The 14866-nt window shown below is 38.5% G+C and overlaps 1 protein-coding gene across 1 annotated transcript in view; it reads left to right on the plus strand.

Annotated features, from left to right (window-relative positions):
- The window catches only part of TSHR (thyroid stimulating hormone receptor), a 164398-nt gene that overhangs the window by 24482 nt on the left and 125050 nt on the right, over window positions 1-14866 (plus strand). The window lies entirely within an intron of this gene.

The raw sequence follows: 14866 nt of genomic DNA on the forward strand, positions 1-14866 counted from the left end.
AAGCAGTCACCATGTTATGTATCTCTTGCACTACACCTCTGAATCAGGCACTTTTATTCTGAGAAGGTTCTCTGCTAATATCACTTCACTTGGCAGAGGTTTTGGGATCTCAACAGGACTGTTCTTGAGAGGTGGTTATAAAAGCATCATTTTCAGGTGTATAAATAGAAGTATCTTTTGGGGGCGAGGGCAAAGGAATCTGTCTTCTCCTGAAGCACTTCTGAGGATAGAGTTGATGGCCTGAATGTTGAGGACTCTCCATATTTTTTATCTCTAAAACACTATATAAAATGGATTTTACACACTCAGATATCACCTCACGTCAGTCAGAGTGGCCAAAATGAACAAATGCTGGCAAGGATGTGGGGAAACGGGAACCCTCTTGCACTGTTGGTGGGAATGCAAATTGGTGCAGCCACTCTGGAAAACAGTGTGGAGGTTCCTCAGAAAATTAAAAATAGACCTAACCTATGACCCAGCAATAGCACTGCTAGGAATTTACCCAAGGGATACAGGAGTACTGATGCATAGGGGCACTTGTACCCCAATGTTTATAGCAGCACTCTCAACAATAGCCAAATGATGGAAAGAGCCTAAATGTCCATCAACTGATGAATGGATAAAGAAATTGTGGTTTATATACACAATGGAGTACTACATGGCAATGAGAAAGAACGAAATATGGCCCTTTGTAGCAACGTGGATGGAATTGGAGAGTGTGATGCTAAGTGAAATAAGCCATACAGAGAAAGACAGATACCATATGTGTTCACTCTTATGTGGATCCTGAGAAACTTAACAGAAACCCATGGAGGAGGGGAAGGAAAAAAAAAAAAAAGAGGTTAGAGTGGGAGAGAGCCAAAGCATAAGAGACTGTTAAAAACTGAGAACAAACTGAGGGTTGATGGGGGGTGGGAAGGAGGGAAGGGTGGGTGATGGGTATTGAGGAGGGCACCTTTTGGGATGAGCACTCGTGTTGTATGGAAACCAATTTGACAATAAATTTCATATATTGGAAAAAAATGGATTTTAATAAATTTCTGCTTTAACAAAAAAATTATTGACATAATACTGGTGAATCAAGTTGATGTATCTAGTTGTGGCATATCATTAAGGGGAGATTTAAATTCCCAATCTTTAACTTTAAAGGTTAATGCTTATTTTGCTTCTTAATGACTTTATAGTATACATGCTGATCATTTTTTGAAATATGTTAATGGAACCAATTCAAGTACCATGGGTATAAAGCTGTGGTTTGAGCCTCAAATATCTAAGCATTGGCCATAATATAGTCTGGGTCGTGTGCTTATTAGGGTTCTTTGATTTAGTCAGTCTGGGATGGTGTCAGTTTTTAGACCTAGGGATGGGACAGCCCATGAGTGCAGACATCTTCTGATAAGATTAGTATACGAATGGTTATTTCTATTGGTAGTACTGCTTGATTGTCAACTTTTAGCAGTCTCAATTCTCCGGGTTTTAATTATTGAGTGGGGATTATGTAGGAGTCAAAATTTAGATCTTCATAATCTGTGTACTCATAACTTCAGTATCATTGATGCCCTATAGTTGTTATGGTTAGAGAGGGATTGTTGATTCTCATAGATGTTATGATTCGAAATTAAAAGACCTATAAACTCCTCTTGCTATTAAATTACTCAATATAGTGCAAAAGAGTTCATCTTTTTAACCTGTCACTCTGTTCTCATATGTAACTCATAATTTCAATGAAAGTTGCTCACCAGTGCACATGACAAAAAAGACTTAAGAGGAGAGAATTTTGTTTTTCAAACAAGTGGTTTTACCTACTTACAAAAAAGACTTGAGAACTTGGACACCCTCCAAGAGCCTCTGAATATTTTTCTTCAACAGAAATTCCAGCCCAGACGTTCAATAACCTAGGTTTGTTTTCAAAGAGGGAATAAAGAAACAAATTTCATAAAGATGGGCCAAAATTTGAAAGCAATTAATGGTGACAGTTCCAAGTGATGAGGGAGCATGAGGCAAAGCACAAGCTAGCACACAGCACCTCCCCCCGCCACCCCCACGTGGGATATGTGTGCTATTCTTCGGACACTCCTGGCTGCCCAAGAACAGGGGAAAGGAAAGAAAGCAAAATGGTTGACTGATAGAGATCACAGTCATGCAGGACAGGAGTCTCCTTCAGTTCATGGATAACTTAGTAAACTTCAAGAAAAAGGCAATCTTATCCATACCCTAATTTCCAGAAGCCTATAGACTCCAGGGAGTTCCCTGGAGCCCTAATATTACCCTCATCAAGATGTAAGAGGGTTTAAGTGCTTGCCATGGTGATGTAGGAAACAAAGGCAAATGAAAAATTAAATTCCTTTACTGCCTACAGCCCATTGACAAGTCCTTGAAACAGGCAGAGTGATCTCCCTCTAGGAGCTCAGCTGCCTGGATAAGACAAAAGGGAATCTTGGCTTAACATTATCCTTCCCTCCCCAGGATCCTGTGAGTCTCCTTAAACACATAAAAATTCCTTTGTAAACCTCCTTTATCTTTAACCCCCAAGTATATGTTGGCAATTACGCTCCAAGCATATGGCCCGTCATACATCTGAAGGGTCTCATGCCTGAGGTTTTACTAAATAGTAATAAATGTTTTCCCTAACAACAGCTAGCCCCTCAAGGTCCTGGAAACCTTGTTTCCAAAATTCCTTAGAGACTTACACTGTCCCTAAGTCCCTCCCAACCTGAAGGTATAGAATCAGTCACCTGTCACAGCCCCAGTGAAGCTCTTTCTGCCCACAGGTCCTGTCCCCGTGCTTTAATAAAATCACCTTTCTGCACCAAAGACTCCTTCAAGAATTCCTTCTTGGCCATCAGCTCCAAACCCGACCATTACCCCAAAACCCCACCACAAGGACTTTACTTCATTTTATCAGTAACACTACTGCTCTTTCCATATTTTATTGTCAAACATTGGAGAAGAGGAGGAAAAAGGGACCTGGCAATTGAAGAGAAAATTCAATAGAAAGGAGTATTCAAAAGCCGTGTTCAGAGTAGAGGAAAAATAAAGAAAGAATCAGCCACTGCCAGGGGACACTGGAAAATTAGCAAATAACAACAGATGACAAACAGGAGCATAAAAAAGCTCTATTCATGGACTTCAAACTTTGAAAGGTGTATTATAGACCAAGATCAGCTGACATACAGGTAGAGAAGTTGTTTTAAATGAATTTATACCAACAAACCTGAAAAGATTACATCCCTAGGTGCCAAAGTGAATTGGTCATAAATCTCTGAGGGCACTATGTAGAATTTCTGGGGAATCTTGGAAAATAAGCATTGAGCCAGAAAAATAAAATCACTTTGTCCTGGTTTCCTTTAAAAAAGGGGGAAAAGATAGTTCTTATTTGCTGGGTCATTTAACTGTTCTGAGCCTCTGGTGCTTCTGTAAATTGATGACTATTTTCTAACACTATCATCCATCAGAATTGTTTTGAGAGTTAAATAAGATATGCAAGTTAATCACAAATTCTAAATCAATATAAAAATATTACCAATTATTTAAATGCTTTTCTTCTTTGCATGTTCATTACACATGCCTCTGTTATAGAGTTTAACATGTTGCATGATGGAGAAGTTTATGTCCAGTGTCCTGATTACAATGTGAGATACTCAAGAAAAGGGACTATGACTTATTTTTTCAGATGACCCCACAACCCAAAACACTGATTAGCATTTTTAGTGGGGGTTTAGTAAATTTTTGTTGAATGAGGCAAGATAAAAAAATAATCCCAGGAAGCCATGCTACAAATCAAAATGCACACAGGATGATATTTAACTGAGATAAATATAAACCCTACATTTAGGTCTAAATAATAACTTGCACAGTTATAGGGGTAATTATATAAATAAACTAGTAAAGTCCTAGCCCAGAGTTCACAGTAAAAACTTCGGGAACCCTAGTCAACCATAAAGAGACAGATGAAATTTTCAATAATATTAATTATTAATTTTGTCAATAGTACTTGGCATCCAAATCAAGAGAAATGATAATCTCATGCATTCAGCACAAGTTGAATCACATTTTATTTTTATTTTCTTTCAATCACATTTTAAAACAGAATTGACAAACTAGACTAACTTCACATGCCTGCCATTTAAGAGAGTATATTACAGAGTTGAAAGAGCCCAAGTAGGGCCCAAGGGAAGAGAGAAATAAAAGATAGACTTGAGCTGTCTTCGGATATTTAAAAGCTATCCAAGGGTGCCTGGGTGGCTCAGTTGGCTAAGCATCTGACTTCAGCTCAGGTCATGATCTCACTGTTCATGGGTTTGAGCCCCGTGTCAGGCTCTGTGCTGACAGCTCAGAGCCTGGAGTCTACTTCAGATTCTGTGTCTCCCTCTCTCTCTGTTCTCCTCTCTCTCTCAAAAATAAATTAAGATTAAAAATAAAAATAATAATAATAAAAGCTATCCAGTGTTGCCCTTGTAGGTAAAACTTAGACCAAAAAAATTGTACTTCCAAATTGGGTTGTCACATGTCAAATTCAGATGCAGTATAAACGGGAATATACTAATGATAACAGCTCTCCAACAATTCAACAGACTCTTCTACAAGATGGAGAGACTGTCAGAGAGACATTCAGGCACAGGCTGAATGCCTATAGTTTAGACATTTCTTGTACTCCTATCTATGTGTAGCATGGTGCTCATCACACAATCCATATTCCCCAAATATTTTTCACAGATTGATGCCAAAGTAAATAATCATATGTAACTATGAGTATATGTCTACTCTGCCCAGTAGAATTTAGAACTGGGCCAATCATTCAGTCATGATCTCCATATCTAATTCACTGTGTACTCCCATCAATAAAATTTTTGAACATGTACTCCTAATATGCACATTTATTTCTAAATTCCATGCTATACAACTATACTAATCAGCACATTTTGTACATATATATAAGACACATATAATATATAGGTGAAGGTGTGGGATAAAGAAAAAGAAATATTAATGTATTTTCTTTCTGTACACAATAACTCAGTGTGGCCAACCCACTTTGCAAAGCAGTGGTGGACAATTAAGGAGCTCAGTTTACCTCTATCTCAAATACTTGCATATTTTGGACCCTTCCTGATGTTAATTACCTACATATTAATCTTAAAGTTTTCCATTTCCCTTTTCTCATGTAGACAAAACTAGTTACATCAGGTTTTTGTTTTGTTTTGTTTGCTTCTGTTTTTTGAAGAAAGTTAAGTGATTTTTATTTTAGAATATCTGTATATGTTTCTTGTAAGCCTTAAAAAATAATTTTAAAAATGAGTTTCCTGGTTTTGATCCATGTTTTTGATCCAATTTTTCTGAATGGTTTTGATCCAGGTTTTCTATCTTGTGTCTCAAAAGCAGGTGTTGTTCCCTTATAAATATAATACATTTTTCAAAATTGCAACTGTCTGGTGTTCTGTTGAGATGAGAAATTCACATGAATAGCATCAACCAGAATGGAATCACTAATTCTTCCTCCTTTCTGTCAAACTTTCAACCGAATCCCAAAGTCCCAACATAAACCTAACAGCCTTGTTTGAATTTTTAGATGCTCTCTGATTTACCAATATTTTCTCCCTTTCCTGGAAGATTTGAACTATTTTAAAATGAATTGTTATGCAATATGATGCCACACAGTCCCATGATTCCTCTTTATTCTTAGAAACTTTCTTCTATGACTTAGTAAGTGACTACAATTTATTTATTGCAAAATTTGTGAATCATGTTGCTCTGTCATGAACCAGCAGAGGCAGCAGCAAGAGACAAGCAAGTTTCATCTGAAAAGTTTACTTCCAGTTACTTACGGGGCTCACAAAACTCCCACATTCAGACCTTGTCCTCATTGGGAAGAAGTGTTGTCCTAATAATCAGGAAAACGTGGGTGTTAAGCAATGGCCCCACTTAGATCCAATCTCTTGCCTAAGGTTTCTTGCGATTCCTGTAGCAACAGAGGAGGAAAACTCTCTTTGGTACTAGTCCCACCTTGGGCCTCCAGGGACTCCTGTTTTCTCAAACGCTAAAGAAATAGACCCTACAGACTGAGGTGGGTGGGGTGGTAGCAAGGAGGGAAAAAGAAAAAAAGTTGCTTCTTGTCCAGCTTCCACTCACCAAATCTGTTTCTCTCAGAGCCAATACAAGACAAAACACTGGTTTACTGAGTCTCTTACTGCTCTGCTCTTTGGGTGTCCTGACACCAAATCAATCAGCTACTGAACGTCCGTTTCTTCCATTGTAAAGAAGACACATTATGAGGATGGTGCTCCTATTACCTTTTGGTGATTCTGTTTTCTGCACTTAATCTCACTTAATCTTCATGTTAGCCTTATGAGGCAGTTTTTATTGTTCCCATTTTACAGATGAGGAAACTGAGGCTTAGTGAGATTCAGGAACACAGTCAAGGTCATATAGGTACAAAGGAGGGGGCCCTGGGCCTTGAATGAAACCTGTCCTACTCCATAGTACCATGCTCTACACCTCTCTTGGGAATATGAGTAATACCACCTCTTTGGGTAAACTTCCAGTAGTGGCAATCCTGGATAGTAGGGTAGTTCTATTTTTAACATTTTGAGGAACCTCCATACTGTTTGCCACAGTGGCTACACCAGTTTGCATTCCCACTAACAGTGAATGAGTAATCCTGTTCTCCACATCATCGCCATCAACTCTTGTTTCTTGTGTTGTTGATTTTCGCCATTCTGACAGGTGTAAGGTGATAGCTCATTGTAGTTTTGATTTGCATTTCCCAGACGGTAAGTGATGATGAACATCTTTATGTGTATCTTTTGGCCAGCTGTGTGTCTTCTTTGGAGAAATGTCTGTTTATGTCTTCTGCCCATTTTTGAATTGGATTATTTACTAAATTGTACACCTGGAACCAGTATAACACTGTATGTTATCTAACTGGAATTAAAATAAAAACTTCTTTAGGAAAGTAATACAGTCTCACAGTTATACCTTACAAAGCACTTTGATCTTTAATATCCCCACGAGAAAAAATCCATGAGGTAAACAGGACACAATTAACACCTGCTTCCTATCCCTCTATACCTCTTTAGCCCCCATTTGAAAACAGTAAGGAAAATAAAGTTCAGAAAATGCAAAGGGTTTTTCTAAGACCATGTAGATAGTAAACAGAGTTGGGATTGAATGGGCTTTCGTCCTGTGATTGCTTCACCATGCTTCTTTGTCACCTAGAGATAGAGATCCAGCTTTGCCTCTAACTAGCACTTTAACCCTAAAATGGTCATCTAAACTCTACGGTTTTTGCACATGCAAGATAGATGGGAATAACAATGATAATAATCAATATCTACAATAATTACCTCACAGTGTTTGAATGAAATATATACATAGGTGTGTATGGAACAAGTACATAATACACAAACCAAGATAATTTTATTATTAAGACTATTCTGTCGGAGAGCCTGAGTGGCTCAGTTGGTTAAGTGCCCAACTTTGGCTCACGTCATGATCTCATGGTTCGTGAGTTCGAGCCCCATGTCAGGTTCTATGCTGATAGCTCAGAGACTGGAGCCTGTTTCAGATTCTGTGTCTCCCTCTCTCTCTGCCCCTCCCCTGCTCATACTCTGTCTCTCCATCTCTCAAAAATAAATAAACATTAAAAAAAAAGACTATCCTGGGTTAGAAACTGGATTGTCCAGCTTCTGGCAAAATTGCTAGACAGGGAAAGTTAGTGTTTAGAAGTATCCATCTCCCCACCTCCCAATTCCCAGGTAGCACACACTCTCTAGCTGCCTTTGGTCTGCCTCTCAGAAAAGAATTTTGCCTGAAAAGACATTCAAAGTTATATAAGCATCAGGAGATCTATATTAACCTAAATTTTTGATGAGGCCGCTGGTCTCCACTGTCCCGTGAGGTGGTATTTACCTACTCGGGAAGCCATCCACAGCTTGTTCCCCTCTGTATGGGACTTAGAAGCAGTTTTGTTGTACTTTATTTTTTTTTCTTTTTTTTCTTTTTTTTTAATTTTTTTTAACGTTTATTTATTTTTGAGACAGAGAGAGACAGAGCATGAACAGGGGAGGGGCAGAGAGAGAGGGAGACACAGAATCTGAAACAGGCTCCAGGCTCTGAGCTGTCAGCACAGAGCCCGACGCAGGGCTCGAACTCACGGACCGTGAGATCATGACCTGAGCCGAAGTCGGACACTTAACCGACCAAGCCACCCAGGCGCCCCAGTTTTGTTGTACTTTAGAGGGAAATCTTGAAAGCTGGATGAGTTGTCCTTACACCACTATGAACTGTCCCAGTACCCATTTGATATAGTTGATAACAAAGATCAATGAAGTAGTTTGAAAGGAAGAAAGAGAATCTTTGCACTGATCCAGGACATAGGAACAAGAAAGTAGTGCTTTCTTTCTGCAATTTGTGAAACAAAAAGGTAAACTGTTTCTATTCTATTAAGAAATTGTTCCATGGGGCGCCTGGGTGGCGCAGTTGGTTAAGCGTCTGACTTCAGCCAGGTCACGATCTCGCGGTCCGTGAGTTCGAGCCCCGCATCAGGCTCTGGGCTGATGGCTCAGAGCCTGGAGCCTGTTTCCGATTCTGTGTCTCCCTCTCTCTCTGCCCCTCCCCCATTCATGCTCTGTCTCTCTCTGTCCCAAAAATAAATAAATGTTGAAAAAAAAATTTAAAAAAAAAAAAAAAAAGAAATTGTTCCAAAGGAGTGTGTGTGTGTGTGTGTGTGTGTGTGTGTTGTGATGTGGAAGATAACAAGCAGCATTTGAGAGAACAGGTAACCATTTCATTGCTAGATTTATTCATTCAACATTTTTTGGGTGTTAATACTGCTCTAGGTAATGGGCATGGAATGCTGAATAAGACAGATAGCTTGTCCACACTCTCATGGAGTTTGCATTCCAGATGGACAGACAACATTGATCAAGCAATTACAAGTTCATTTGGTGTTACAAAGGAGAAAAACAGACTTCCATTATGACTTTATTTGTGAGCACATTGCAATGTCTTGAAGTTCTTACTTACAAAGATCAAGTAGAAGCTACTGCTACATGCTAGAGAATTCCAAATGATTTCCAACAATGAAAAACTTGAACTTCTTAAATAGTAACTATTCTAAAAAACAAAAAACAAAAAAACAAAAAACTAGAATGGCTAATCTTGGCTCTTAGTTTCTGTAAGGCCAATATAAAGGAAACAGGAGATACACAACATTATCTTGACCTCACTGACCACTAGATAGCCCAGGAAACAGTGCATACAATATGGTAGAAGGAAGGATCAAAGAATGTATTTTATAAGGATAATGAATTCTGCTGACTTTTCCCCTTCTGGGTTATAATAATTTCAGCCTTTTTTTGTAATCATACCCTGTTGGAAAGCCACATGGCTTGGACTGATTTTTGCCTACTACAGATTTTGGTTTCCAAAAGTACATCTCCATGACTAAGGAAATGAGCAGTCCCAGGTTGGCTGACTCCATTAGGAACACTTAAAATTTGATTTCACAATTGTATGGCCAACTGGGGGCTTAGCATCAACTAGAATTTTCCCATTGGCATCTGACTTTGAAGATATCATATTGCTTGGGGAAGAAAGTGGGAGTAGTTATAATTTTCATGGGACTTATGGAGTTTTAGTATTGGAAGAAGAACTTGGAGACCATCTACTTTGACCCTCTACCCAACGCAAGACTCTCCTGAGCTTGATGCATGATATTCGTTCTTTGCATACACATGAGAAAGGGAACCTACTATCTAATTTTTGAGAAATTCTGTTATTCTTTCCTATACTAGAAAAAAATCTACCACCATGGTCTTAGGTGTGTCCACTAGAGCCCCATAAAACAAATCAGGAAGAATCTCACTTCTATTTAATGATTTTCTTCCCTCCCATAAGTCTTTTCTACCCTAAACAAAACACCCCCTTTTTTTCTCCATACCAAATGCAACATGATCCTCCAAACTACTACCATATTGAATCATGGAGATGGAGGAGATGGGAGAGGAGCAAAATGTTTGTGTCTCTTCGATAACATACCTGCTATATCTCTCAGTTTTGTAACATCAGCAGGTTTGATCAGAATACGACCTGTGCCCCCATTCATGCTGACAATTAAACTTGAAAGAGCTACTTTAACTGTAAAGGTAAAAGCAGAATTTCTCCATTGATATTGCCAGATGTGGTGACTTTCCACTTGATTCTCTTTGGTTCTAGAAAATGCCCAAGAAAATAATATTGACTCTAAAATTACACTCTCAGTTTGAAGATGCTGCCACACTGTTGAGTCACAAGAATATATTATTTTTTAATCTCTATTTTGCTACAAATTTTAGTAGCTTTGGCAAAGGGAATATAAAAACAGGCAGTCCCCAACTTATAGGGTTGTTTTCCAAAAGTTGGTTGTTTGGAATATATTTTACATGCATGTTAAATTTCCTGGCTAGCCTACCAAAGACTTTTTAACCCCCGAAATGCCTGACATTGTAATACCATATCAGAAATAACCTGCAAACCAGAATGCATTCTCCAGTTTCTGGCTTAATATGTACCTTAAGCACTGGACCACCAGGAATACTTTAGTAGCCAACACTACGTTTAACAATATTTTTCTAAATTAATATGTCCAAGTGACTACTGGGAATACCAGGAATGTTTCATACTTCCCCTCTCCTATCCAATTGAGTTACGGATTCCCTGCTCCAGCCAGCCAAACACATAACCCAGGGACTCTTGCAACCTGGGCCTGGCGGTGGCTGGAAAGGTGAGATGCAGCGATAGATGCTACAGACCTTCTGGAAAAAAATAATACCTTCTCAATCTTAATTAGTTCTATTTGGGCTCCTGTTCTTTTCATCCATGTCAGCCTGATTTGGTGTCTTTTTTTTAAGTTTACTTATTTATTTTGAGAGAGAGAGCAAGCAGGGGAGGGGCAGAGAGAGAAAGAGAGAGAGAATACCAAGCAGGCTCTGTCCTGTCAGCACAGAGCCTGACAGGGGGCTCCCTCTCATGAACTGTGAGATCATTCCCTGAGCCAGAATCAAGAGTCTGATGCTTAACCGACTGAGCCACCCAGGCACTCCATGATTCAATGTCTTATTCATTCTCAATCTCCCTCTCTTTCTCTCTAAATTCCTGGGCATCACAATGAAGTCTCTTAAGTTTTGTTTCACTTGTCCCTAAAGTACTCTCCAAGGTTTTAGCTGTTTTCTAAGGATTTTGCCCCAGTGGTAGCAAAACGAGTGAGTGAATGAATAAATGAATGAATTAATAAATTACTTCTAGTCACAAAGAAGAAACAAGTACTATAAAAAATCTCTCTTGTGGTATTTTCTGCCCCTCAACCTCTCTCCCCTTTCTCTGTCTCACCTATACCTGGAAGGAAGAGGTAGAATCACCTTGACCCCATTGGTGGGTCAGGTAAAATACAGGAAAAGCAAGGACAAGCCATTCTAGACCTTAAAGGGAAAATGGTGACATCCATCAGCATCTGACTTATACTAAGAAAGGAAAACAGGGATTTTGTGGGAGATGGGAACGAGGAGTTGGGACATAACCTTGCTGTTTTTCCTTTTGCCCTGCTTCTCTTTTCACAAAGGAGCAGGTGTTCCTAACCCTTTCCAAGATCCCACTACCAGATTCTTCTTTGCCTCCCCCTCGGAGATATGCTTGGCTACTGCAGGAGCACAGTTCCTTATCTGCAAGTGCAAAATTCAAACAGCTCTGAACTTTGACAGTTTTCTGTTAACCCCTGGAAGAACTTGACCCCAATTGATGTGAGGTTGGTCTTTATTTATTGATACATTTACTACAAAGATGTCGGTTACCAATGTGACTGTGTTTAAGGTACAGCCCCAGATCCTACGTGGCTATAAGAAAATATATGTATATTAAAAGCTGAAAATTTCTGAATTCTAAAATACATCTGGCCCCAAAAGTTTCTGGGTAAAGGATTGTGGCCCTTTATGCCCTATTTTCCTGCACCTTCGTCTTCCCCAGCAAAGTGTAGAAGTTATGAGCATAAACTCTGGTGCCCCAGGCTGGATTCAAATCCTGTGTCTGATAGTTGTGTGTGAACTTGCTCAATTTGCTTTACCTCTCTGCCTGTTTCCTCATGTAAATGGGGATAATAATAGTGCCTACCTCAGTGTTGTTGTGAAGATTAAAATGAGCTGATCTATGTAAAGTGTTTAGAATAATTCTTGGCACATAGTAAGCGCCTTATGTTCACTATTACCATCATCCAACCTACAAATATTATCTTTCACCACCACTTACAAATGTTATCTAATTTATGCACATAAAAGTCCTATTCTACCCTGCCTCCCCATAGTTAACCCTCTGTCAGCTTCCTTCCATTCTCTGTCATAAAGCAAAACCATACTTTCTCTTTAGAGATCATACTTTGTACTTCCCGTTTACTCTTTAACTTGCTAAAACTGGTTAGTTGTCCCATTACTTAACTCTACGATAACTGCCTCCTAGAGATCCTTAATGACTCAACCACCTATATAAAGGTTGTGGTTCAGTTTTTATTCTGCTTGATATTTCTGTAACATATTTCTGTAATGAATAGACTCTTCTCCTATCTTGCCTCTATTCTAACTCTCCTGAGACCTGCTCATTAAAGGTTCACCTTCCCAAGGATTCTATTCTTGGGAGTAGTCCTTACTGAACACTACCAGGCTCCTTAGAAAACCTCATCCAGTGTTTGTCTTTCTGTGTCTGGTTTATTTTAGTTAGTGTAATGTCCTCAAGATCCTGCATGACTCCACTTATATGAGGTAACTAAAACTGTCAAGTACATAGAATCAAAGAGTGGAATGGTAGTTGCTAAGGGCTAAAGGGGAGGGAAATGGGGAATTGTAATCAATGGGCATAAAGTTTCAATTAAACAAGGTGAATAAGCTCTAGAGATCTGCTGTACATTGTTTACAAACGGGCAACAATAGTTTGTTGCACACTTAATGTATCGTACACTTAAAACTTTAAGTGCGTAGATCTCTAATGTTATTACCACAACAGCTTAAAATTCAAAAAATAAAAATAACACCTAATACTTAAGAGAAAGAATAGAAACTGGCATTTGTGTAATGGACAACTAGATATGGTAAGTTTTTCTTAGAATTTTCTACAAGGAAAAGCACTTATTGGGGGAAAATGCCTAATATTCATATTTAAAATGAAAAAGAATAGCATATTATGGTTTTTGTGCAAGATACTTATTTTTCTCTTGAACAATATTAGAACAAATTATTGTGCAATTCAGTAACATAATGAGCACATAATGGACTTAATCTTTTAAAGGTCAATTCTGGCACAATCTTAATAAAGGAATATAGACCATTAGTTTTTTATCTTACCGCTTTCTCAAACTGCCTCAAATTTCACATTGTCCTTTTAATGTTCTTCAGTAAATTATATAAATTTTATTAAAATTTAAGTCTCATAAAATGTACCTATATTGATTCATTTAGTTAGGTTCTATTACTGTTAATCATATCATCAATGAATCATATTTAAAAGGAATTTTAAAAAGTTATTCTTTATTTCTGGGCTAAACTAATATTTCCTAACAGAGTCACAAGGAAGTGTTTCAAGTACTGAAATATAAATGAAATTGAATTTTGTGATACAAATTCTTTTTGGTGGAGAAGCCAATTAGAAAAATTAAAAAGAAAGAAAATCTCATCCAATTTAACATGTCGGCTATCATCTGGATAATAATGACTACAGACTTGGTCATTAACCCTGAACTCTTCCTTATGCTTCAGACTATGTTTCCTATTGCTTCATAGACATGTCCACTTGGAGTCTCAAACTCAACTCATCTCATCCGAACTCATTATTTTCTCGCTGACATCCTGCCCCCAGTCTCCACTCTCAACCCCCAAAGAATCCCACAAGATTTGACTCCCTCATTCTTAATCTCAGTTTTAAAGACATGGCACTTCACCAACTAGCTTAAGCTAGTTCTGAAACTCCGAGTCTGCACTTTGCTTTACCTCAGTAAGTCACTCAGTAAGTCACTAAATCCCATCAATTTTTTTCACAGTCATCACTAGAATCTAACTACTGCTTTAGTCAAGGCTTCCACCAACTACTATGCAAACCAGTGGCTTCACATGTTAGATCATGACCCACAGTAAAAAATATACTTTGCAATGTACCCTAGGATACAGACATAGTTATGTATGTATGTGTTCTATTTTAACTCACTTTTCAAAAAGGATAGTTGTGATATAATACATTGATTTCATGATCTACCAATGGCTTACAACCTACAGTTTGTGTGTGTGTGTGTGTGTGTGTGTGTGTGTGTGTGTATGTATATATTTTTTTAAGTTTATTTATTTATTTTGAAAGAGACAGCGACAGTGCAAGTGGGAAAGGGTCAGAGAGAGGGAGACAGAGAATCCCAAGCAAGCTCTATGCAGCCAGTGCAGAGCCCAATGCAGGGCTTGAACCCCAAAACCATGAGATCATGAGCTGAGTTGAAATTAAGAGTCAGATACTTAACCAGTTGAGCCACCCAGGCACCCCTACAACCTGCAGTTTCAAAAGCACTAACCTAGAATAATGGCCTTTACCCACTCACCCCCATGTCTGTAACAGTGGCTCTATACATTAACACTTCCTGTGTGTGTATTAGAATCTCCAAGGGCAGAGGTTGTAATGTGAAGAAGAAAATGGCCCCCTACAGGTGGTTCTGATACGTCCCATATATTCTACTTAGCTATGGAAACAATAATGAATATTTATTAAGCATCTACTTATTGGGCTGTATACATAAAGCATACAGCAGTGGACCCAATAAGCATGCTTCATTTATTTGGCTTTTATATTTACGTTTACTTGGAGTCCTCAC

The sequence above is a fragment of the Prionailurus viverrinus genome, chromosome B3 (genome assembly GCF_022837055.1).
Source record: "Prionailurus viverrinus isolate Anna chromosome B3, UM_Priviv_1.0, whole genome shotgun sequence".
Taxonomy (NCBI): domain Eukaryota; kingdom Metazoa; phylum Chordata; class Mammalia; order Carnivora; family Felidae; genus Prionailurus; species Prionailurus viverrinus.